We start from the raw sequence: 23,907 nt of genomic DNA, 5'->3' as shown, positions 1-23,907 counted from the left end.
CCAAATTTACATCCTCCCACGAGCTTTACGCTTCCATCTGCCGGGAGACAGGCCCAGATGAGATTAATTGTTACCGTACGGCATGTGTGCCGGTCTCTATCCTCCTCCGTGTGGCTTAAACCCTTTTTTGAGCAGAACAGCATTGTATATGGAGCACTGCTGTACATTAGAACATAGAGCCCATTGTATTTATCATAAACCTCTCTTTATCCAGTTTAACGCTTTAAGTTCAGTAACAGTTGGTGCCCCGTACTGGATGTCGTCTGTTCTAAGGCTTCTCAGGTCTTAGGCTGATTTAATATGGGATTATTTCCCAAACTAATTGTAACAGGTACACTCTATTCTGAACCTAGCATTTACTTGTGAAATCATCTCAAACAGTATGAGCGTAGTTTTATTATAAATTCAATTATTATTATTAATTAATTGTTGAATAGGTAAATTACAATTTTTGCTGGAGAAATTGTATTAAATGAAAATGTGATTAGTTTATCCAGTAAAACTAGCAGAATAACCCTATCATGATTTTCAGCTCCAGGTCCGTAATACAATATAATGTGTCAGAACGTCCGGTTTAGTGGGGGGCATTATAAAAAGTGCTTAAACAAAAAGACCTCAAGATTAATTTCAATTTATTGGAGATGGATGATCCTAGCATTTATAAAAAAAATATAAACCCAACATGAGAACAACTAGTAGCTGCAAACAAACTATTCACAATTTTCAAGGACAGTACTAGGGCTTAAAGATTTATCCCTGGAAATTGCTGTCCCTATTTTTCAATATTATCTGACCACACAATAACAGTACTTTTTTACGCATGTCAAATGCGTAAAAAAAAATTGTCATCTATTCTGGACTTTGCAAGTTAATGTTTATTGAAGAGCATTTAAAATAAAAAAAAAATCTATATTATATTGAAATTGCTTTACCTTGACATGATGGGAATTGTAGTGCTCCAAGTTGTGTGCGTGGCATGCTTAGATGCATCAGCTCAAGAACAAAGTGCTCCTGGCAATTATGCTAATTCAGATCAGAATATACTGTAGCATTAGATTCCAGCTGCCCTGATTAATGTCAAGGGGAAATGTATTCCTGGTGTAATTCGTGTGCAGGACCACCAAGAGAAATTTCGGGCCCTGGTACAGCAACTTTTTGGGGGCCATTTCGTAGATACCAAAGAGGGTATGGCCCCATCAGGTTGGTGGCTCCACCGACTACATAGACAGGCCAAGGCCCAAAGGCAGCACTTTGTACCTGCTAACCCCACCCCCTAACCCCTCCTCTCAGTGTCCATGTGCATGGATTTCAGAATAGTGGAGCAAAATATTTTGTTGCATTAGGTTTGTATAGAAAGCACAGATAACCTGTTAGTTGCACCCATGCTAATGGGAGCAGGTTTTATCCTGCGCTGAATATCCCCTTGCACCCAAGTAGCTGTGTTCAGAGTAGTAGTGTTATTTGTTTATTGTATGGTTCTGTCTTGTTGTTTTCTCTCTGTACGGCACTGCAAACCTCATGTGGCGCCCTATAAATAAAGGTTAATAATAATTCTACGCAGTGGTCGAAGTAAAAATTTAGATGTGGCGGTATGAAAACTGTAATGTAAGTGAATGAAATTGACTAATTTTACAATGAAGGCAGTAGGAGAAGTGGCGGTATGGCATACCAACGTGTCCCACTTCCACCTCTGATTGTAATAATAATAACTCATTACTAGGGATATTGTAAGATATGTTTGTGTGAAACCATCTCCTAGTTCTCCCTTTTGGACATTACAGTGCTAAACTACATATATACAGAAATACACTATATACTATTACATATTTTATTATTAAAAGTGATGACTTTGCAGTAATGAGGTTCTAGGTGAATTTTGAGTAGAATTGTGTCATTTGAAATAAATCTACAAATGAGATTCCAAATAGATGGGTACGAGTTTAAAAAAATAGACCTGCTCCTGAAACCTAATTGGATCATTTTCATTTTAGGTGAGATGAAGAAGGTTCTTACACACCAGCTTTACACTCTTCCACTGAATAATTTTACTGAGGAGCAATAACAATTTGTGGTGCGGTGTTGAGTACACAGTGTTGGCAGTGGCTTTGGTGTTTGTGTGCATTTATACCATCAATAACCATCCTAAGGGCACATGCATGCATTGTGCAGCATACTAACATAGCATTTATAAAATATAGCAGCGACCAACATTTTTTAAAAAGAAAATCATACATTTGTATTATGTGCACTATTATGAAGTAAAGTTGTTGGACTTACACAGAGGTGGTCTTTCCAGAGCAAACTATACCCAGCATGATTATGCATAGCTATCCTCCATACTTCCCACTATATTATAGCCAATGGTGACCACTATTATTATAATCATCAGTAACAACCATTATTTCTCCAGCAGATCCCATTTATTATTATTATTATTATATTTGACTTATAAGGCGCCACAAAGGGTCCGCAGCGCCGTACATTACATATACAGAAAACAGAACTAAGACACAAAAGATACACAAATATATACAAACACAGGAGACAGGGTAAAGCAAATCAAATTATATCTGACAGATAGTGAAAGGGATAGTAGAAAGCAGCAAGAAGAAGGCCGAAGATTAATAAAACAGGGAAAACAGGGCTAGCGAAACAGGCCAAGAGGTACAGAGGGGGAAGGAACAGTAGAAGGAAAGAGGGCCCTGCTCATGAGAGCTAACAACCTAAAGGGAAGGGGGAGACACATAAAGGGTGGTACTAACTAGGGGAGAGAGCCAGGACAAGAAAGTTAGGAGGACTGATAGACTTGAATAAAGAAATGAGTCTTAAGGGCACGCTTGAAGCCTTTGAGAGTAGATGCTAACCTGATGGAACGTGGAAGATCGTTCCACAGCAGGGGAGCAGCCCGGGCAAAGTCCTAAAGACGAGAGTGAGAGGAGGTGATCAGTGAAGTAGTGAGGCGGCGGTCAGAGGCAGAGCGGAGGGGGCGCGTAGGAGTGTAGGTAGAGATGAGATTGGAGATGTAGGGAGGGGAAGATTGACTAAGAGCTTTAAAGGTGAGGGTGAGGAGTTTAAATTTAAATCTGTAGGGTATGGGGAGCCAATGTAGTGACTGTTGGAGGGAGACCGCAGAGATAGAGCGGCGGGAGAGAAAAATGAGGCGGGCAGCAACATTGAGGATAGACTTAAGAGGGTCAAGGCGAGAATCAGGTAGGCCAGAGAGAAGAAGGTTACAGTAGTCAAGGCGAGAGATAATAAACGAGTGAACAAGGGTTTTCGTGGCTTCCGTGGTGAGAAAGGGACGTATCTTAGATATATTCCGAAGGTGGAAGTAACAGGATTTTGAGAGGGACAGAATGTGAGGCTTAAATGGGAGGGAGGAATTAAGGATGACCCCAAGGCATCGGACTTGGGGGACAGAAACGAGGGTAGTGTTATTAACAGAAATAGAGAGGGGGGGAGGTGGGAGAGTCCTTGCAGGGGAAAAGACTATAAGCTCGGCCTTGGAATATTGAGTTTAAGGAAGCGTTGGGACATCCAAGATGATATGGCCGAGAGACAGGAGGAGACACGAGACAGAAGGAAAGGGGGGAGGTCAGGGGATGAAAGATAGATTTTACTATATCAATCAGTGGCCACCTTTATTATAACCAACAGTGCCTATCAGTGTTACAGCCAGTTGTGGTCACCAATATAACCACCAGTGCCTACCTTTGTTGTATCCAGAACTGTCCATCATGTACAGCCAGCAGTGCCCACCAATATACTTATTAGAGATGGGTGAAATGTTTCTCTACAAATATCAGTGTATTGCTGTTAATTAATTGATTTGCAGATTTGACACCATAAAATGTAGGACTTTTAAACGTCTTTTGTTTTAAAAAAAAAAAAAAACTGAAGGCATCTTTCTGATTGGTTGTCCAGGTATACCACTCCCATATTGTTTGGTCTGGTAATATGTTGTATTTGATCAACATATAAATACACTATCTATATGCTTAAAACAACATTTTCTTGTTTGAACTATTACTAGAAGATTCGTGAATTGATTTGTTGAAAGTCACAAATTGCTCTGTGAAGCAAAAAACAGAAAATGTTCCCATCTGTAATAATACTAAAACCTATGCTCTCCATCATAATCACAAGCAGTCCCTAGCACTATTACAACCACCAGTACCCATGTTTAAAAGAAGTGACAATTTCCACCATTATAATAACCAGTAGTCCCTGTCAGTATATTACCAACCACTGTTATTTTAAACTGCAGTGCCCACTATTATACCCGCAGTGCTAACTATACCTATTACCTTTAGCGGCTGGGGCCTTTAACACCCTCTCTTTCCTTGTTGCACCAGCTCTCAGGAGACAACCTGTGAAGTGGGACTGTCACAAGTGAAGTGTTTGCAATAGCTGTCAGGCTCCTCTATAGAACAAGCAAATAATTCTTGTAAGTTTGTAAAAATCCGCAGATAATAGGGGATAGTTGTAGTTTCTGATGATCTTTGTCTGGCAAGTGATTGGTGTGTATTCTAATGAAAACAGTGAACATTTAGAAGTGGCAATATTAAAAATATAATGGGATTGTATGTGAATGGAATTTTATAGTTTTACAATGGAGATAATAGGAGAAGTTCCGGTATGGCATGCCACCGCATACACCCCCACTGCGACCACTGAATGAAAATGTAAGCAATTATATTAAAATAAGTGTTTTAGCACATGATGATTTATGGATAATGGTAAAAAAAAATAGCTGCTGCTTAATATCCGAATGTGCTTGTAGTCAAAGTGTGTTTTCTCATCCGAACACTTTTGCTATTTAAGCATTACTTTATAGTGCACCAAAAAATATTATTCTCACGTACTGAGGAAATCACTTCATACTCTGGCTTGAAATTCAAGGTTAACTTTGTGTGTTCCGGAAATATCAGATTAGTGACTGCCGTTGGGTGAGCAAGTTGTTGCCCTGCATTGCATTCCATACTTTCTGGTAATCTGTGGGTTAAATGATTAAACTATATGACATTTTCCTTGACAGTAGCAGTAAACCCCTCAAGAAGCAAAAATAAGACTTTTCTTTTATGGTTCATTGGCAGTCACAATTGTGATGTTTCCTTCTTGGCGTGCAGCCAACACAGTCATTTTTCTTTGTTAATTAGTCACAGTAATTTAACTTAATGCGATTATATTTACATATTCTGTGGTTGGCTGGGTTGTAAGAGTTGTCTCAGAATTAATTCCTCCTCCAAGCAGATTTATGCATTCACTTTCCAAACCCACATGAAACCAACAGTGGAATCATTTGAGAAATGATTCCAGAAGTTAAAGGACACATTTCTGAATCATTGGCACCATGTTTTTCTTTTACATGTTGTAATCTTAGGATATCATGAAGTGATGGATTTGAAATTAAGATGCTATCTCTGTACCTCCATTAAACATACCCATAATCTCTAGTAGTCCTTATTGTTGTAACAGCCTGTGCATCAGAAGTCGTAGACATAAGAAAAGGAAGATTCGATTTTAGGAGAAAATTAATTTTGCAATTATGATAGTATCTTATTCATAAGGCTGTGGGTCAAAAGTCACCTGGTGACAGCAGCATTAGTTCCAAGAACGGATGCATATATACTGAAAAAACATTATTACAAGCCATACTGCTAGTCTCTTTAGTCTTAACAGTGTTGCTATACTCTGCAAAACCAATAACCCTTAGTGTGACAGACAAATTGAATATATATATATATATATATATATATATATATATATATATATATATATATATATATATATATATATATATTTAGAGATGGTCACTGACCCCCGTATTTTGGTTTTGGATCCTGATTTTTTTTCTAAAATCCCTATTTATTTTTGCTAAAATCACATATTTTTGCTTTTTCCCCCTACATTATTATTAACCTCAATAACACTAATTTCAAGTCATTTGCATTCAATTTTGACCACCTCACAGGTCACAATATTATTTTCATACACTTTCAAACAAAGACTGCAGTGACCTGGCTGGATACTAAGTGACAGAGCAATGGCTCATACACACAGCAGTTCATAGCACATCTAGGAAACATTGCCACACAGCAGTGTCAGTAAAGAAAAGTGGTGCAAGATGGAATTGTCCTTGGATCATGAAATCAGTTCTGATTCATTTGATCGCTCCACACGTTCCTTGGATAACTGTGGTAATTCTACAGCTAATATATGATGACAAGCGCTGACCCCCCCCCCCCCCCCCCACCCTCCACCCCCGGGATGCGTGCTTATATCAGGCCCAGACCAATCCAGGGTGCCAGACAATGCACTAAAAAGAGCCATTGTAATTCACAGCAAAAAGCAAGTTCATCACTGAGCTTCGAATTGGCCCCAATTCACAAAAAATTATAATATAGTTAGGTACCTTTGACATAGAGTGCAGATTACAAACAACTTGTGCAATACTGATGAAACAGCAGCAAAGTGGAAGGTAATACATATACACATCTATTTAGACATCCATGCTTACATTACTTCTGCAAGCAACATTGTTCTTTGTTAATAAAACTGTTGTCTTTATACCGTTCAAAAAAATTGAAAATAGTCCTCCACCATTCTTTGGATGTTGATAGTAGGATCAGGTGGAGTCACAGCAGAGGTGTCACTAATTCTAGTCAATTCTTTTACAGTAGACAAGCCCAGGGGGTAAATGTATCATACCCCGGTTTTCTCAACTCGCGGGAGATCGGCGTCTTCGCAGCTTAAATTTAAAGCGGCGCAGCCTTGTAAAGGGAAACTTTCCTTTACAAGCCAGCGCCGCTTTAAATTTAAGCTGTGAAGACGCCGATCTCCCGCGAGTTGATAAAACCGGGGTATGATACATTTACCCCCAGGTGTCAAAATGTTGTGCTGAGACATCTGTATCATCAATGGGTGTCTAAGATTTTTGCAAAGCACACAACAGCACAACAGTATATAGCACATGTAGGCAACATTGGCACACAGCAGTAGCTGAAAGGAGAAGTGGTGCAAGATGGAATTGTCCTTGGGCCCTCCCACCCAACCGTATGTTGGATCTTAAAAAGGACATGCACACTTTAACAAACCAAGCACTTCAGCAAAAAGAAGTGCCACGTTTGAGGCTGATGTGCTTGGTTTGTTTGAGCCCACACAAAACAAGCTAACAATGGGCTTAAGGCACCTAAGGTAACAGTGTTGTTAATGAACTCTACTGTGGCAAAATGTTGTCATCATCTTCACCCTCATCCTCGCCCTCATCAGTTTGTACATCATCCTCACACATTATTAATTCATCACCGCTGGAATCCACCATTACAGAAGTGTCAGTATTTTTATGTAATTGGCGGGAAAATTAACCTTGAGTTAATTTTTATGAACATCATCTTTTCCACATTTTGAGGAAGTACCCTCCTACGCCGATCGCTGACAAGGTTCCCGGCTGTGCTAAAAACTCTTTCCGAGTACACACTAGAGAGTGAGTAGCTTAGGCAGTGCAAAGCGAGTTGCTACATGGGTCTCCAAATTCCCTTTTTCCTCCCAGTATGTAAAGACTGTCTGATGTGTCTATTTCTATGCTGTCGTGAAAATAATCCTCCACCATCCTTTGGATATTGATAGTAGGATCAGGTGGAGTTACGGCAGAGGTGTCACATTCTTGGTCAATTGTTTTAGACCAGACCAGATGTCAAAATGTTGTGCTGAGTCATCTGCATCATCCCTGGGTCTCTTGGGAAAGCTAAGTATTTTCCTAGCAGCAGCTGAGTGAGAAACTGAGAGGAGGAGACGCCGTCTTGTCATGTAACACCTGAGTTGTCATCTTGCTCACCAGGAGCTCTTCAGATCTGGGTCAGTTGGAAACAAAGAGAAGACATAGCCCTTAAACTGAAGATCAAGCACAGTCGCCAAAATATAGTGATCCGATTTCAAGATTTGATAACTCTTGGATCCTGGCGAAGAGACTAAAGCACTTGATCTACAAGTCCGACATACTTAGCATAAGAGCTTTGTTTAATCTCCTCCTTCAGTTTCTCAAGTTGATTTTCCAAAAGTCTAATTAAGGGAATCACTTGACTCAAGCTAGCAGTGTCTGAACTCACTGCACAGGTGACTACTTTGAATGGTTTCAGCACCTTGCACAACACGGAAAGTATTCTCCACTGCACTTGAGTAAAATACATCCCCCCTCCTTTCCCAATGTCATGGCTTGTGGAGTTAGCGTGGATGGCATTTCACTCTTCCTCCATCTGCAGAAGCATATACAGGATGGAATTCCACCTTGTCACTACCTCTTGCTTCAAATGGTGGCTGGGCAAATTAAATTGCTATTGTGGCTGTTGCAATCTCCTTCATGCTGTTGCCGAATGCCGGAAATGTCCAGATATTTTACGAGCCACAGACAGCATCTCCTGCATGCCCCTGTCAGCTCTGCACCACCAAGTTTATTGTGTAAGCAAAACTGGGAATGTGATGGAATTCACCCAGCTGTAATGCACTTACAATGTTGGTGGCGTTATCAGAAATGACATATCCTGAGGAGAGTTCAAGCGTGATAAGCCATGTTGCAATTACATCCCTTAGTTTTTGTAACAGATTGTCAGCTGTATGCCTCTTAGTGAAGCCAGTGATACACAGAGTGGCCAGCCTCTGAAAATGTGACTTACTGGGGTACATGCTGCTGCTATTCCTGCTGGTGAAGGCGAATCACCAATCCAGTGGGCTGTCACAGTCATATACTCTTTAGTTTGCCCAGTTCCGCTTGATCACCTATCTGTGGTTAAGTGTACAGTGGGTAGAATGGCATTTTGTAGCCCAATAATTACATTTTTACGAAACTTCTGGTAGAGGTGAGGAATAACTTTTCTAGTAAAATGGTGTTGTGATGAAATTTGGTAACGGGGACATAAGACCTCAAGTAATTGTCTAAAACCAGCTGCATTAATAGTGGATATGGGATGCAGATCTAATACTAGCTTAGTCGCCATCGCGTCTGTTATCCGCTTTGCGACTGGGTGACAGCTTTCATACTTGCTTCCTCTTGCAAAGGATTGTTTAACAGTCAATTGTTGTAGATTACTAGTAGCCTTCTTCTCGGTCTGCTTCTGGGATGAAGATTCCCCCAGCAGCAGCAGCAGTGGGACTAGCGCTCAAGAATTCTGAGGAATCCAGTATAGTGGAGGAGTCATCTAGCCTTAGCAACTTGGATGCAGGACTAACTCCGATCGCTACTGAGGATATTGATGACGACAGTGTTGTGGGTATAGATTTTAGGCATCGGGATCTAGCTGAGAGAAGGGACCTAGTTGATGATGGATTGCTTGTTGTTATTTTTTTAGCATAAGTTTCTGATTTTCCCAACAGCTTGCCATGAACTCACTTCAAATGGCGTAACAAGGATGAGGTTTCTAGATGGTTAAGGTTCCTACCTCTACTAACTGTGGCTTTACAAACGCTACAAATGGCTAGACAACTGTTGTCAGGATTTGGGTAAAAATAATTCCACACATAAGAAATGGATTTTTTGGTCTTAGGCCCACCACTTCTGGAGTCCGAATGACAAGGTCTTGCTTGGTCATGACTGACCTTACAAGAAGATGCCTCAGTGACAGTTGCAGAATTAGCCTCATTCTTTCCTTGCAACTGCGTGTGTAGAATGGCATGTTGGCAATTTTATTTTTTTCTGCAGATAACCTGGATTACAAGTCCTTTTTTATTGACCAAGGTAAAAGGTGTTTTTTTTTACTTTTTTATTTCCCTGACTTAAAAACACTATCACTTTAACATAAGCTTACTATCATTATGACTGGTGCCAGCAGCTGCTTGGTGCTCCTGGTCTTATGTTTACTGCTGTGAATCCATTTTGATAACACAGTACAATGTGACTGCAGATTAACAACAACACTGCCAGCCATATTATTTATATTTCAGCAATGACAATTAGCAATGGAGCAATGGAGCTCTCCTCTTTGTGTTTTTACCTATATAGCACAGTACAATGTAACTGCAGGTTTCGAAGACCAAGTCTGCCAACCCTATTATTTATATTTCAGCAATGACAATTAGCAATGGAGCAATGGAGCTTTCCTCTTTGTGTTTTTACCTATATAACACAGTACAATGTGACTGCAGATTTAGAAGAGCAAGCCTGCCAAACCTATTATTTCCATTTCAGCAATGACAATTAGCAATGGAGCAATGGAGCTCTCCTGAATGTCACTGGAGACTTTGAAGAACACTGCTACCCCTTCTCTTTCTTTGTTACCTATGACGCTGCTCAACTGCACTAGAGACTGCCAAGAACTGTGCTACCCCTTCTGTGAAATGGCGCTGGATCACCTTGGAGGGCGGTACTTAAAGAATCCAAAACTCCTGAGACCCGATGATGTAACAATGACGTTTTGCCTAGTTTTCAATTCCGAGGGCGTGCAAAAGTACCGAGCTGGCTCGGCTCGGTTTGGCACTCGGATCTGCTAAGTTCGGGTGTGTTTGGTTCTCGGGGAACCGAGTCTGAGCATCTCTAATATATATATATATATATCTATAATATTTTATCAACCATAAAGCAGAAAAAAATGCAAACTATTTTGTCAATTTTACTGTATTATTTTACAGAAAAAAAACGAGCAGGCGTGTTTTAATACAAATATTGTATGTATATAACAATAATATATAATATATATATATTATTAATCATTTTAATAAAAATATGGCATCCACCTGGCTCTTTTAGTTTAATTTACATCTACCAAGATGTAAATAACCCAGTTTTGGTGTAACACCACGTTTATCTACTGGACAAGCATAAAAATAATTGAAAAAATGGTTTTACAAATGCTTTCATAGCAACTCCCTGCTGCTCTAAGAAATACTCTGCCAACGATCTATTATCAGTGTGTTCTTCTTGAATTCTTCTTGAATTCAAAGCTTACATGAGAGAACCCATGAGAGAACCCAGGGATGAAGCTTTCTAACACACGAAAAGGCTCTCGGTAGGGTTCCAAAATAATAAATGAATGAAAAAACGCCTTTCTGCCAGATCAAAGATGTTAGCTCAAACTCAAAATGGTGTATAGGTGTGCCGTGTGTATGTATGTATATATGTATGTGTATATATATATATAAATATATATATATATATATATATATATATACATACATACACTCAATGGTTACATATATATATATGTAACCATTGCACCATACATAATGTATTGCTAGGTTTACACTGTTCTGCATGATACTTTGGCCAGTATTAGTGATACATATACATTACAAAGAGCACCCTAGTGACTGTTATACAATACAAAGAGCATCCTAGTGATTCATACATTACAAAAAGCATTCTAGTGACTTCATACAATAAAAAGAACATCCTAGATACCTTCATACAATACAATACAGTAAAGGTACAATATAGGTACTGTCATACAATACAGAGACCATCCTAGGGTGTTGTGCCACCATGTGCAGCCTTTATGGCCTGTATGCAGTGATGCAGCACCATTCAAGAAACTCCTCAATTTTTGCCTGGTTGATGCTGTTTAAGGCATCTGTTAAGAATATGGCATAAATGCTCAACTGGGTTCAAATCTGGTGACTGAGACCACGATATATATGTTGTAGGTAGCATCAAAACTATTGGTCAACCACACATCTGCTATGGACAGGGGTTGGCTGAGCTAAGGTTCTTATGCCCCCACACCAGTCCCATATTAAATGTCTAGGGCCAGGCATTCGGCAATTTGCCACTTCTGGACTGTAGACCTTTTTGACACTAACAGACTCTCATAAACTCTGTCACTCCTGGTCATGCCCCACACCTTGCATCCAAGATACATAGTGAGTGAGGGAAAGAATCACTGTTCGGTGGCTGTCATCCTGCAGTTTCCCTCCAGCTCCTGATGTATTCCTAATATTAGGCTCAGACACCTCTGCATTGTCAAGCCTCCCCCTTGTTTTCTTTCCTGGTAAGTTTGGTTGCTCCTGATCCTGACTATCTTGTTAGTTAAACCATGCAGTAAGCATGTACTTTTAGGGAGTTTATGTTTTCTTCACCAAATAATTACATAATCTGCTAATACACATACACCACACCTCCCAACTGTTCTGACTTCAGCGGGACAGTCCCAATTTTAGGGCTCTATCCCGATGTTCCACTCCAGAGTCATCTGATCCTATCACCTGTATCCACTGCTCGGTGGTTCATTGACTGTGATCTTTACACCACTGAAATTGCAATAATACATTGTCAAGTGTAACGAGTGGTTTACGCATTAGATTGTAAACTCTTATGAGTGGGGCCTTCTCTTGTTTTCTTGTCCCCACCTCCCACCTCATCCATCTGTTGCTCCTTAGTATGATTTCTCTTTTAGATCTGTAATATGCAACATGTTTATTCTGTACCTTGCCCGTTATAGCTTATGCGTTGTGCTTGATTTTTCTGTATTATTGCATTTATGCTTCTTAAATGTTCTGCATCTTACCTTTGCTTGTTCTGTATTTTGTTTGTTGGATCTCTCTATTTTATGTACTATGTAGTCTTATTTCTGTTCTGTACAGCACTGCAAATTTTTGGGGTGTCTTATAAATACATGAAAATAATAATAATTTGCACTGCAACCTGATTATGAAATCTAGCTTTGTGAAGATCTCATGAGACTGCTTCTATTAAACTGGCTGTTCACATCACAGGTTGAAATTTGCCGACAATTGATCTGCAGTTGCTTGCCTGTTTTGCCTTGCATTTCAAATGAGTCCTGGAGCAAACACCTCTGCCTGCTGTTGCCCTTTACTGGTGAAGTTTGTCCCACAGAATTTATGCTAAGATCACCTTACACTTTGCTTGTGGAACATTAGCAAGTTCTGCTATCTTGGTCACTAAGAGGTCTATTTCTCACTGGTGGCTAGTGGCTGGTACCAACTATAATTTTGTATTGTTACATTTCGCAGTGATGCAAAATATATTTATGCTGCTGCTTACCATGTGGTGAAAAGCAAAGCAGATCGCAGTCCTCATAGAGGTCTATGGGGGCTGTAGTAACAAGAGGAAAAGGGATTAAGGCAGGAGAAATCTCTGATTTCGTCTGCTTTAACCCCTTGATGAATTGAGAGAAGTACTGCGATAGCCATTCAGCTGTGATTTTTGGCTCGTCACAGGTTCATAGATAGACACCTAAAACTCTCGCCAAACATTCCCCAGCAATCACCCCTCTTACATGTCTTTTTTTGCAGTCATACATTTTTTTTTACATATTATCATTTGCTTATAGCAGCTGTCTAATATCAGCTGCAGTGTATTTGTCTAGGTATACAGACGAAAAAGTCCAAACTAACTCACGTGAAATATATACTAGAACTGTTGAATGCAAAACACAGCTAGTTTTGAGGGTCAAACTATGTAACTCATAGGAATGACTTGTTAAACCACATGAGTGTATCTGCGTACACATTAATTCAAAGACCAGTCTTCTTCATTGATTGTGGAAGAACATAGATAAGCTTACTTTTACTCGTGTAGCACTGTCTGAAAGCATTAGCAATGGATGGAGATAATCAGCATATAATTAATAGATGTCCATTCCTAAGTAGGGAGGCTAGGCCAGTCTCCGGTGAAGTAGAGCCCAAAGCGCACATTGATTGCATTCACGCTAATCTGGAAATTAAACAGAGGTCACAAAGGGAGGAGGATGAACATTGATTAGACTTTATTGATAACAAATGGTATAATAGGATTTATTCAAGTGGTGTTTTTAGAACAAACACTGTCACTGTGCTTTATTATTTTGTAGAATCATGATATGATTTAACCACTTTGTGACTGGGATAAGTCTTGGGTTGCACAGATTTGCTTGAACTAAATATCAGTCACATTACCTGATTAGTAACTTATAGTTGTCAAATGCTTGTTTATAGAGCCTTTTCTCAGTTTTACTTTCACATACAGCAATTTAAGTTTGAAGTAGAGATTCTCGGGCTCAGTTTTCCGAAAACCGAGTCCACCCGACCTTAGCAGATCCGAGTACCGGATGGGCTCGGTTTTCCAAAAACCGAGTCCACCCGACCTTAGCAGATCCGAGTACCGGATGGGCTCGGTTTTCCAAAAACCGAGCTCACCCGAAATTAGCAGATTCGAGTACCGAGCCGAGGTGGCTTGGTACTTTCGCGCGCCCTCAGAACTGGAAAGAAGGCAAAACATCATTGTTGTGTAGTTGGATATTGCGAGTTTTCAATTCTATAAGTACCGCCCTCCACGGAGATCCGGCACTATTTCACAGACAGACACAGAAGGGGTAGCTGCGTTCTTGGCAGTCTCCAGTGTAGTTGTGTTCATATTGCACCTGCATTACTCCACTCACCTCTATTTAACACCCATGAACTGTTGTCCTATTTATTATCTCTAACAAGTACAGCCTCCACCTGTCGCCAGAAAATAAAAGGCCACACATCTTACAATCCCCTTGCCTATCTTTCGCTCACTCTGCTTCTATTAGCTGGTGATATATCACCTAATCCAGGTCCCCCACACTCCTCACACACACATACATCAGAACACTACCGTTCTATAGCAAACCTCAAACACATCACCTGTCTACCCTCTCTTCCCAAGTCCTTTAAATGTGCCCTTTGGAATGCACGATCTGTTTGTAACAAACTTACCTCCGTTCATGATCTCTTCCTCTCAAAAAACCTCAACCTTCTGGCAATAACAGAAACATGGCTCATGCAATCAGACACTGCCTCACCTGCAGCACTTTCACATGGTGGCCTCCATCTCACCCACACCTCCAGACCTGAAGGCAGACAAGGAGGTGGGGTTGGACTACTTCTCTCCCCACAGTGCACATACACAGTTCTACCAAATGTCCCATCACTCACGTTCACATCTTTTGAAGTACATGCTATTCGCATTTTTAATCCATTCTCCCTACGTGTTGCGGTGATCTATCGTCCCCCTGGAGCACACCAACAATTTATTGAGGATTTCTCTGCATGGCTCCCTCACTTCTTATCTTCAGACATCCCCACCATCATCATGGGTGACTTCAACATCCCCATTGATAACCCACCTTCCAAAGCTGCTTCCAAACTACTCTCTCTAACATCCTCACTTGACCTCTCCCAGTGGATTGAATCATCTACTCATAAGGATGGCCACTGCCTTGATCTTGTTTTCTCTAGACTATGCTCAGTTTCTAATTTTATTAATACACCCTTCCCCCTCTCGGATCATCACCTTATCAGCTACACTCTCACCCCCACTGCTCTAACCTCTCTACTGTCTAACTCAACCAAGCCTCCTCATACTCGTAGAAATCTTAATTCTATTAATCTTCAACAATTTTCCACCTCTCTCCAACACCTTCTCTCCCCTATCTCTACATTCTCATCCCCTGAGATGGCAGTACCTCATTTTCACCTAACCTTAGCAACGGCCCTTGATCAAGTGGCTCCAGCGACACTTCATACTACACGTCGACTTCGATGTCAACCGTGGCACACCAAAGCAACACGAAATCTTCAAAAACTGTCCCGTAAAGCAGAACGTCACTGGCGTAAATCTCGAAGCTCTAATGACTTCTTCACATATACTTCTGTCTACCACTCCTATCGAAATGCTCTGGACACTGCAAAACAAACATACTTTCAATCTCTTATCTATGCTCAGGCTTCTAACCCCAAACGCCTTTTCAATACATTTAATCATCTTCTCAATCCTCCCACCCCGAACCCTCCATCTACTATCAGTGCTCAGGATCTTGCTACCTACTTCAAGGACAAGATTGATAAGATCAGACTAGAAATGGTATCCTCCTCCTCAACAAGCCATCAGCTCATTTCCTTCCCACTACCCTCTGACACCCTTTCTTCATTTGACCCCACAAATGAAGAGGAAATTTCTACGCTCTTCTTATCTTCCTACTCTACCTCCTGTCCTCTTGATCCTATTCCCTCGCAAATTGGTAGATCCCTGTCTTCTGTGCTCATTTCACCTCTAACTCAAATCTGTAATCTCTCACTCTCTACTGGCATCTTTCCATCACTATACAAGCATGCAGTGATTACTCCTATTCTAAAAAAACAAAACTCCGACCCAAACTCTCTCTCAAATTACCGTCCCATCTCTCAGCTCCCTTGCCCCTCCAAGCTTCTAGAGAGACTTGCCTACACTCGCCTCGCACGCTTTCTTTCCGCAAACAACCTGTTGGATCCTCTTCAGTCTGGCTTTCGTTCTCAACACTCCACAGAGACTGCGTTGACCAAGGTTGTTAATGATCTGATCACTGCTAAGACTGAACGCCATTACTCTCTCCTAATTCTCCTTGATCTCTCGGCTGCATTTGACACCGTTGACCACTCTCTTCTCATACAAACGCTGCAATCCCTAGGTCTTCAAGACACAGTTCTATCCTGGTTCTCATCTTACCTCTCTAATCGCTCTTTCACTGTTAATTTCTCTGGAGCCACATCTGCTCCGCTTCCCCTATCAGTTGGAGTACCACAAGGCTCGGTGCTAGGTCCTCTGCTGTTCTCTATCTATACCGCTTCTCTTGGAAATCTAATAAGTTCCTTTGGCTTTCAGTATCATCTCTATGCGGATGATACCCAAATCTATCTATCCTCTCCTGATATCTCGACATCTGTGTTGTCCCGTGTAACTGACTGTCTTTCTGCCATTTCATCTTGGATGTCCTCTCGTCAACTCAAACTTAATCTTTCTAAAACAGAGTTAATAATATTCCCACCCGCCAACAAGAGCATACCTGACATTTCTATCTCTGTTGATAACATGACCATAAATCCCACCCCACAAGCTCGCTGCCTAGGTGTAATCCTTGATTCACGCCTATCCTTTGTTCCCCACATTGACTCTATATCTAAATCATGTTACATACATCTAAAGAACATTTCCAGAATCCGCACATATCTCACACAAGACACTGCTAAAACCTTAATTCATGCACTAATCATCTCCCGCATTGACTATTGCAATTCCCTCCTTACTGGTCTTCCCAAAAACAGACTCAAACCCCTAAAATCTATTTTGCATGCTTCGGCAAGACTGATTTTCCTTGCAAATAGCTATTCCTCTGTTGAATCACTCTGTATGTCTCTACACTGGCTGCCTGTCTTCTACCGAATCCAATATAAAATACTTTTACTAACCTACAAGGCCATCAACAAAGCTGCACCAACATACATCTCCTCTCTTGTCTCAAAATATCTCCCAACTCGGCAACTCCGTTCTGCAAAAGATCTGCGTCTCTCATCCACCCTCATTACATCCTCCCATTCCCGGTTACAGGACTTTTTTCGGGCTGCACCCACTCTATGGAACTCTCTCCCTCGCACAATAAGACTCTCCTCTGTTCTACAAACTTTCAAGCGTTCTCTGAAAACCTACCTATTCAGACAAGCTTATAATATTCCTCAACCACCATCTTAACCTCACTACCTTTAGCCTGTTACACAATTTAACACAAGACAACTACCCCCGGACCAACATTGTTGTGTGACAGGATCATTTAGCTTATGAGTCACCCTACCTTTGCAGTCTGGCTGGGCCAAGATGCAAAATGTATACTTAACCTCATGTGTCAATCTCCCATTGTCCCATAGATTGTAAGCTTGCGAGCAGGGCCTTCTCACCTCTTTGTCTGTTTTACCCAGTTTGTTTATTAGTTTATTACGTTTGTCCCCAATTGTAAAGCGCTACGGAATATGTTGGCGCTATATAAATAAATGATGATGATGATGATGATAGTTGGCCAGCATCATAGTTAAAACAGAAAGAGGAGGGGTGGCAGTGTTTTTGGCAGTCTTCAGTGACATTTTACTGTGCCATATCTTACACTGAAACAGAAGGGAAGGCAGTGTTCTTCTTATCAGTCTCCTCTCCAGTGACATTGCTCTGTGCCTTTGCTCATACAGAAAACTGGAGGGGTGGCAGTGTTCTTATAAATCTCTAGTGACATTGCTCTGTGTCATTGCTCATAAGAACACTACCACCCCTCCTTATTCTGTATGAGCAATGGCACAGAACAATGTCACTGGAGACTTATAAAACACTACCACCCCTCCTGTTTCTGTATGTCTCGAGTGACATTGTTCTGTGTCATTTCTCATACAGAAACAGGAGGGATGGCAGTGGTCTTGTCAATTTCCTGTCTCCAGTCACATTGTTCTTGTCACTCTCCAGTCTCAGTGCCATTGGTCACACAGAAACGGGGTAGCAGTGTTCTTGTCACTCTCCAGTCACATTGTTTTTGTCACTCTCCAGTCTCAGTGCTGTTGCTAACACAGAAACAGGGGTAGCAGTGTTCTTGTCTTTCTCCAGTCACATTGCTCTGTGCCAACGATATGGATTCATATCAGTCCACAGAAGACCAGAAGCACCAATGCTGGCACCAGACACGCTGATTCTAATCCCTCTACGTCATCTGCTAAAGCCTATGTTCAAGTACATAGTGATTTTAAGTCAGGGAAACAAAAATGTAAACAAAAAAGCTTTTACCTTTTTAAAGAAAAAAACACCTCTCTAATAAAGATGAAAGTTTACTGTAGAAAAATATAAAATTGCCAATATGACATTCTGCCCAAAATATTAACAAGCATACCAGCATCAGCTGGCTCCCTTCTCTCAGCTATATCCCAGCACCTGCAATCTACACTGTCATCATCCTCACCCTCATTCTCACACTCATCAGTGTGTACATCATCCTCATACAATACTAATTCATCCCCGCTGTAATCCACCATTCCAGAAACCTCTGTACTTTGACGTAATTGCGGGTAATGGTCTTCCTCATGAAATTTGTAGTTCATTTCACGGCAGAGCTGTCATGAATTTTGGGCAATTCTTTTAGACCAGACAAATTATCAGAATTATTAGAATGTTGTGCCGACTCACCTGCATCAACACTGGGTGAAAGCTAAGTTTTTTCCTAGCAGCAGTTGCCAAAATAATTGAGGGAGGAGAGGTTGTTGTGTCATGTGTGGTACCCCAAAGCCCTGTTGAACAGCACAGAGGAGTGCATAAACACTTTTAAAATGCAGGGCTACAAGGGGTTAATTGTGCTCCTGAAAACTTGTGCCCAGGAGTGATTGACAGGAGGAGGATGAAGGCCCTGATTGGCTGGGGGAGTAACAGGAAGAGGTTGTGCAGGAAGGAGGAGAGAGAGAGAGCAGCATGGTTAAAGGAACAAGGGGAGGATGTGCAGCCGAGCAGAGAGAAGATAAGCTGCTGCCAGAACTGTGACATTGCCAGCAAAGCGGACGGAGAATAGGTGGGGACACGCAGTGGGGCGCCAAAGACAGTATTCACTAACTACAAAACTCTTTTCAAGGTAAAACCTAGCCTGCAATTTATTGCACACACCCCAGTGTCAGAGGGAAGAGTGATGAGAGAATCTATCCAAAACTGACATTACATTCTTGTACAAGGAAGGATTGTGAGAGCTTTTCCCCCAGATCATACCTATACACAGGCTGCAGGGAACAATTAAGACGGTCGGTTCAGCTATATCCTGTGTGTGTGTGTGTGTGTGTGTGTGCTGATATTTGGACATTATACCCTGCTGCAGAGTACATGTGCTGATAGAGATTCATTGACTGTTGAGAGAACAGCGCCATCTTGTGGCTGAAATGAGCAACAGCTCTGCTTTCTACTATAATACTTAACCCTTGATGGAAACCTCTGCAGGACATTGGAACACTACCCAAATTCCTGTGCACAGGTCAGCCCAGGACTGAGTGGAAAATATGGTAAAGTTACCGGGGATAATATTGGTGCACCAAATGTTTTAGATGATGTTAATGTTATGTGATTTACCTAAGAATTGATTTATTAATATTGAAGGTGTGACATTCAGTGTTAGTGGTACCGCTGCAATTCAAGTTAACTCAGCAGTAGATGCTGAAAGTGGGGCTCCTGACCCATAGGGAATAGCACGGTCCCCAAACACCTGAATAAGAAGTAGCCCTCTAGTGGGTGCGGTAGTGACCGTAAGAGTCTTGATGGGTTATTATTGATGGTTATTGCATCACCACCAGTCAGATATTGTTAACGTGAAAGTAGTAACTGTGATTACCAGTGTGCCTTATTAGACAATGTGTATTGAAGATGTTATCGTTATTCTGCCTTATACTCACCAGGTGTATGTTATCTGTTAAATGCTATTGTGCTCTATGCTGATCAGACGCATTATTTTGTCATTACTATTGAGCTGAAGGGGTCAGTGGCGCGGTGGCTTACCAAAACTATCCTTACCGCATTCTCAATAAAATCAAGTTGTTTGACCAATCTTTGTCCCTTTCATTGAATTATTTATCTCCTGACCACCGGATATCCAAAAGAGAAAAGAACCTGACTCGTATCTGGGAGACAAGGTAATGGAAGTATTTCCCATCAGTACTCGACAACCACACATGTACCACCTGATCTGTCAGCTTGCTGACCAGGAGATTATTGCATCTCTTGAGATCTGGGTCAGTTGAAAAAAAAAAAGAAGACATAGATTTTAAACCTAGTATCATGCACAGTTGCCAGAATGTAGCGATTCGATTTCAAGTTGGTGATAACTCTTGGATCCTGGTAAAAACAAATAAAGTACTTGATCTACAAGTCTGACATAGCGGAATTGCTTCGTTTCATCTCCTTCTTCAATTTCTCTAGTTGCTTTTCCAAAAGTCTAATTAGGGGAATCACTTGACTCAAGCTAACAGTGTCTGAACTCACTTCACAGATGACTACGTAGAGTGGTTTCAGCACCTTGTACAACACAGAAAGTGTTCTCCACTGCACTGGGTTAACTTACATTCCCCTCAAATTCTATTCTTCTTGCAGCTACTGCAATCTCTTACATGCTGTTGCAGAATGCCAAAAATGACCCGAAATATTTTGGGACACAGACAGCATCTCCTGCATATCACTGTCATTTTTTTAAGAAACTCTTTACCACCAAGATGATTGTGTGAGCAAAACAGGGAATGTAATGGGATTCTCGCTGTAATGCTCTCACAATATTGGTGGCGTTATCACAAATGACATATCCTCAGGAGAATCCAAGCAGTATAAGCCATATTGCAATGACATCCCTTAGTTTTTCAAACAGGTTGTCAGCATTATGCCTTTTAGTGTAGCCGATGACACACAAATTGAGGATACCACTTTGTATCAGCAACAGGATAAGGGGGATATTTGTGTAGCTGACGTAGTTTACAACAATTGACTGTTAAGCAATCCTTTGCAAGAGGAAGCAAGTATGAAAGCTGTCACTCAATTGCAAAAGGGATCACAGACACCTTGGCGACTATGCTAATATTAGATCTGCGTCAAATATTCACTATTAATGCAGCTGGTTTTAGACGGTTAATTGAGGTCTTGTGTCCCCGTTACCAAATTCCATCACAACACCATTCTACTAGAAAAGCTATTCCTCACCTCTACCAGAAGGTTCCATAAAATTTAATTGTTAGGCTACAAAATGCCATTCTACCCACTGTACACTTAACCACAGATAGGTGGATGAGTGGAACTGGGCAAACTAAAGATTATATGACTGTAACAGCCCACTGGGTTGGTGATTCGCCTTTAGCAGCAGGAACAGCAGTAGCATATATCCGACAAAGCCAGATTTTTCAGAGGCAGGCTACTCTGTGTATAACAGGCTTCACTAAGAGGCATACCACTGACAACCTTTTAGAAAAACTAAGGGATGTCATTGCCACATGGCTTATCCTGTTTGGACTCTCCTGAGGATATGTCATTTCTAAAAAAAGCCACCAATATTGTGACAGCATTACAGCTGGGTAATTTCCATCACATTCCCGGTTTTGTTCACACAATCAACTTGGTGGTACAGAGCTTTTTGAAAAATGGCAGGGACTTGCAGGATATGCAGTCTGTGGCCCAAAAATGTTTGGGACATTTTCATTCTGCAACAGCATGTGGGAAATTGCAGCAGCTGCAAGTACAATTTAATTTGCCCTGCCACCAACTGAAGCAAGAGGTGGTAGCAGGGTGGAATTACACACTTTATATGCTTGTGAGGATGGAGGAACAGCAAAAAGCCATCCACGCTTACTCCACAAGCCAGAACATTGGAGAATGAGAGGGAATGTATTTTAGTCTAGCGATTCCCTTAATTAGACTTTTGGAAAAGCAGCTTGAGAAATTGAAGGAGGAGATTAATCAAAGCAATTACACTAAGTATGTCGGACTTGTAGATCAAGTACTTTATTCACTTCACCAGGATCGAAGAGTTATCAACATCTTGAAATCGGATCACTACATTTTGCCTACTATGCATAATCCTAGGTTTAAGAGCTATGTCTTCACTTTCTTTTCAACTGCCCCAGATCACAAGAGATGCAGTGAGCTCCTGGTGAGCAAGTTGACAACTGAAGTGGTACATGACACAACGGCGTCCCCTCCTTTAGTTTCTTAGGCTACTGCTGCTAGGAAAAAACTAAGCTTTTCCAAGAGACATAGGGATGATGCAGGTGAGCAAGCAGAACATTTTCACATTATTGGTCTGCTGTAAAAGAATTGCCCAAAAAGAGTGGCACTCTGCCGTAACTCCAACTGATCCTACTATCAACATCCAAAGAATAGTGGAGGATTAATATAATGACAGCATATAAATAGACATGTCAGACAATCCCTTTACACACTAGGAGAAAAAAAGGGAATTTAGAGACCCATGTACAAACTCTCTTTGCAATACCCAAGCTACCCACCCTCCAGTGTGTACTCGGAAAGAGTTTTCAGCACAGCCAGGAACCTTGTCGGCGATCGGCGTGGGAGGCTACTTCCTACAAATGAGGAAAAGATGAAATCCATCAAAATGAACTACAAATTCCACAAGGAAGGCCTTTGCTGGCAATTACATCAAAGTACAGAGACTTCTATAATGACATGTTGGCAATTTTATGTTTTTCTACAGTAAACTTTCACCTTTACTAAAGATGTGTTTTTTTCTTTAAAAAAGTAAAAGCTTTTCTTTTACATTTTTGTTTTTTAAATTAATGCTACAGAGATTTCTGTAATGGTGGATTCCAGCAGGGATTAATTAATATTGTGTGAGGATGATATACACACCGATGAGGGTGAGGATGAGGCTGATAACAACAACATCTTTTCACTGTAGAGTTCACTGACAACACTGTTAGCTTAGCTGCCTTAAGCCCATTGTTACCTTATTTTGTGGGGGTTCCAAAAAAACAAACACTTTAGCCACAAAAATGACACTCCTTGTCGCTGAAGTGCTTGGTTTGTTAAATTGTGCATGTCCTTTGTAAGATCCAACTTAAAAGTGGGTGGGAGGGCCCAAAGACAATTCCATCTTGCACCACTTTTCATACCTGACACTGCAGTGTGGCACTGCCAATGTTTCCTAGATGTGATATAAACTGATGTATGTTTGTGCCATTTCTCTAACCAGCCTCTTGCAGTTCATTGACAGCACTGTTAGCTTGTTTTGTGGGGGCCCAAATAGACTAAGCAATTCAGCCACAAAAGTGGCACTCCTTGTCATTAAAGTGCTTGCTTTGTTAAAATGTACCTGATACCCTTCCAGTGTCTGTGTGAGTTTATTAAAGTTTTTAACATATATCCCCAAGGATAATTCCATCTTGCACCATTTTTCTTTTCTGCCACTGCTGTGTGGAAATGTTTCCTAGATGTGCTATGAACTGCCGTGTGTTTGTGTCATTGCTCTGTCGCATAGCATCCAGCCAGCTCGCTGCAGTCTTTGGCCGAATGTGTATGAAAATAATATTGTGACCTGTGAGGTGGTCAAAATTGACTGGAAATGACTAGAAATTAATGTTATTGAGGCTAATAATAATGTAGGAACAAAAAAAAAGTGCAAAATTATATGATTTTAGCATATTTTAGCA

The 23,907-nt window shown here is 41.0% G+C and overlaps 1 protein-coding gene across 2 annotated transcripts in view; it reads left to right on the top strand.

Annotated features, from left to right (window-relative positions):
• The window catches only part of CNTNAP2 (contactin associated protein 2), a 1,405,747-nt gene that overhangs the window by 1,367,802 nt on the left and 14,038 nt on the right, over positions 1-23,907 (top strand). The gene's annotated exons all lie outside the window — the stretch shown is intronic.

Source organism: Mixophyes fleayi, chromosome 5 (genome assembly GCF_038048845.1).
Source record: "Mixophyes fleayi isolate aMixFle1 chromosome 5, aMixFle1.hap1, whole genome shotgun sequence".
NCBI classification, from domain to species: domain Eukaryota; kingdom Metazoa; phylum Chordata; class Amphibia; order Anura; family Limnodynastidae; genus Mixophyes; species Mixophyes fleayi.
Note: the sequence above shows the minus strand (reverse complement) of the source record. Positions and strands in the feature narration are given on the sequence as shown.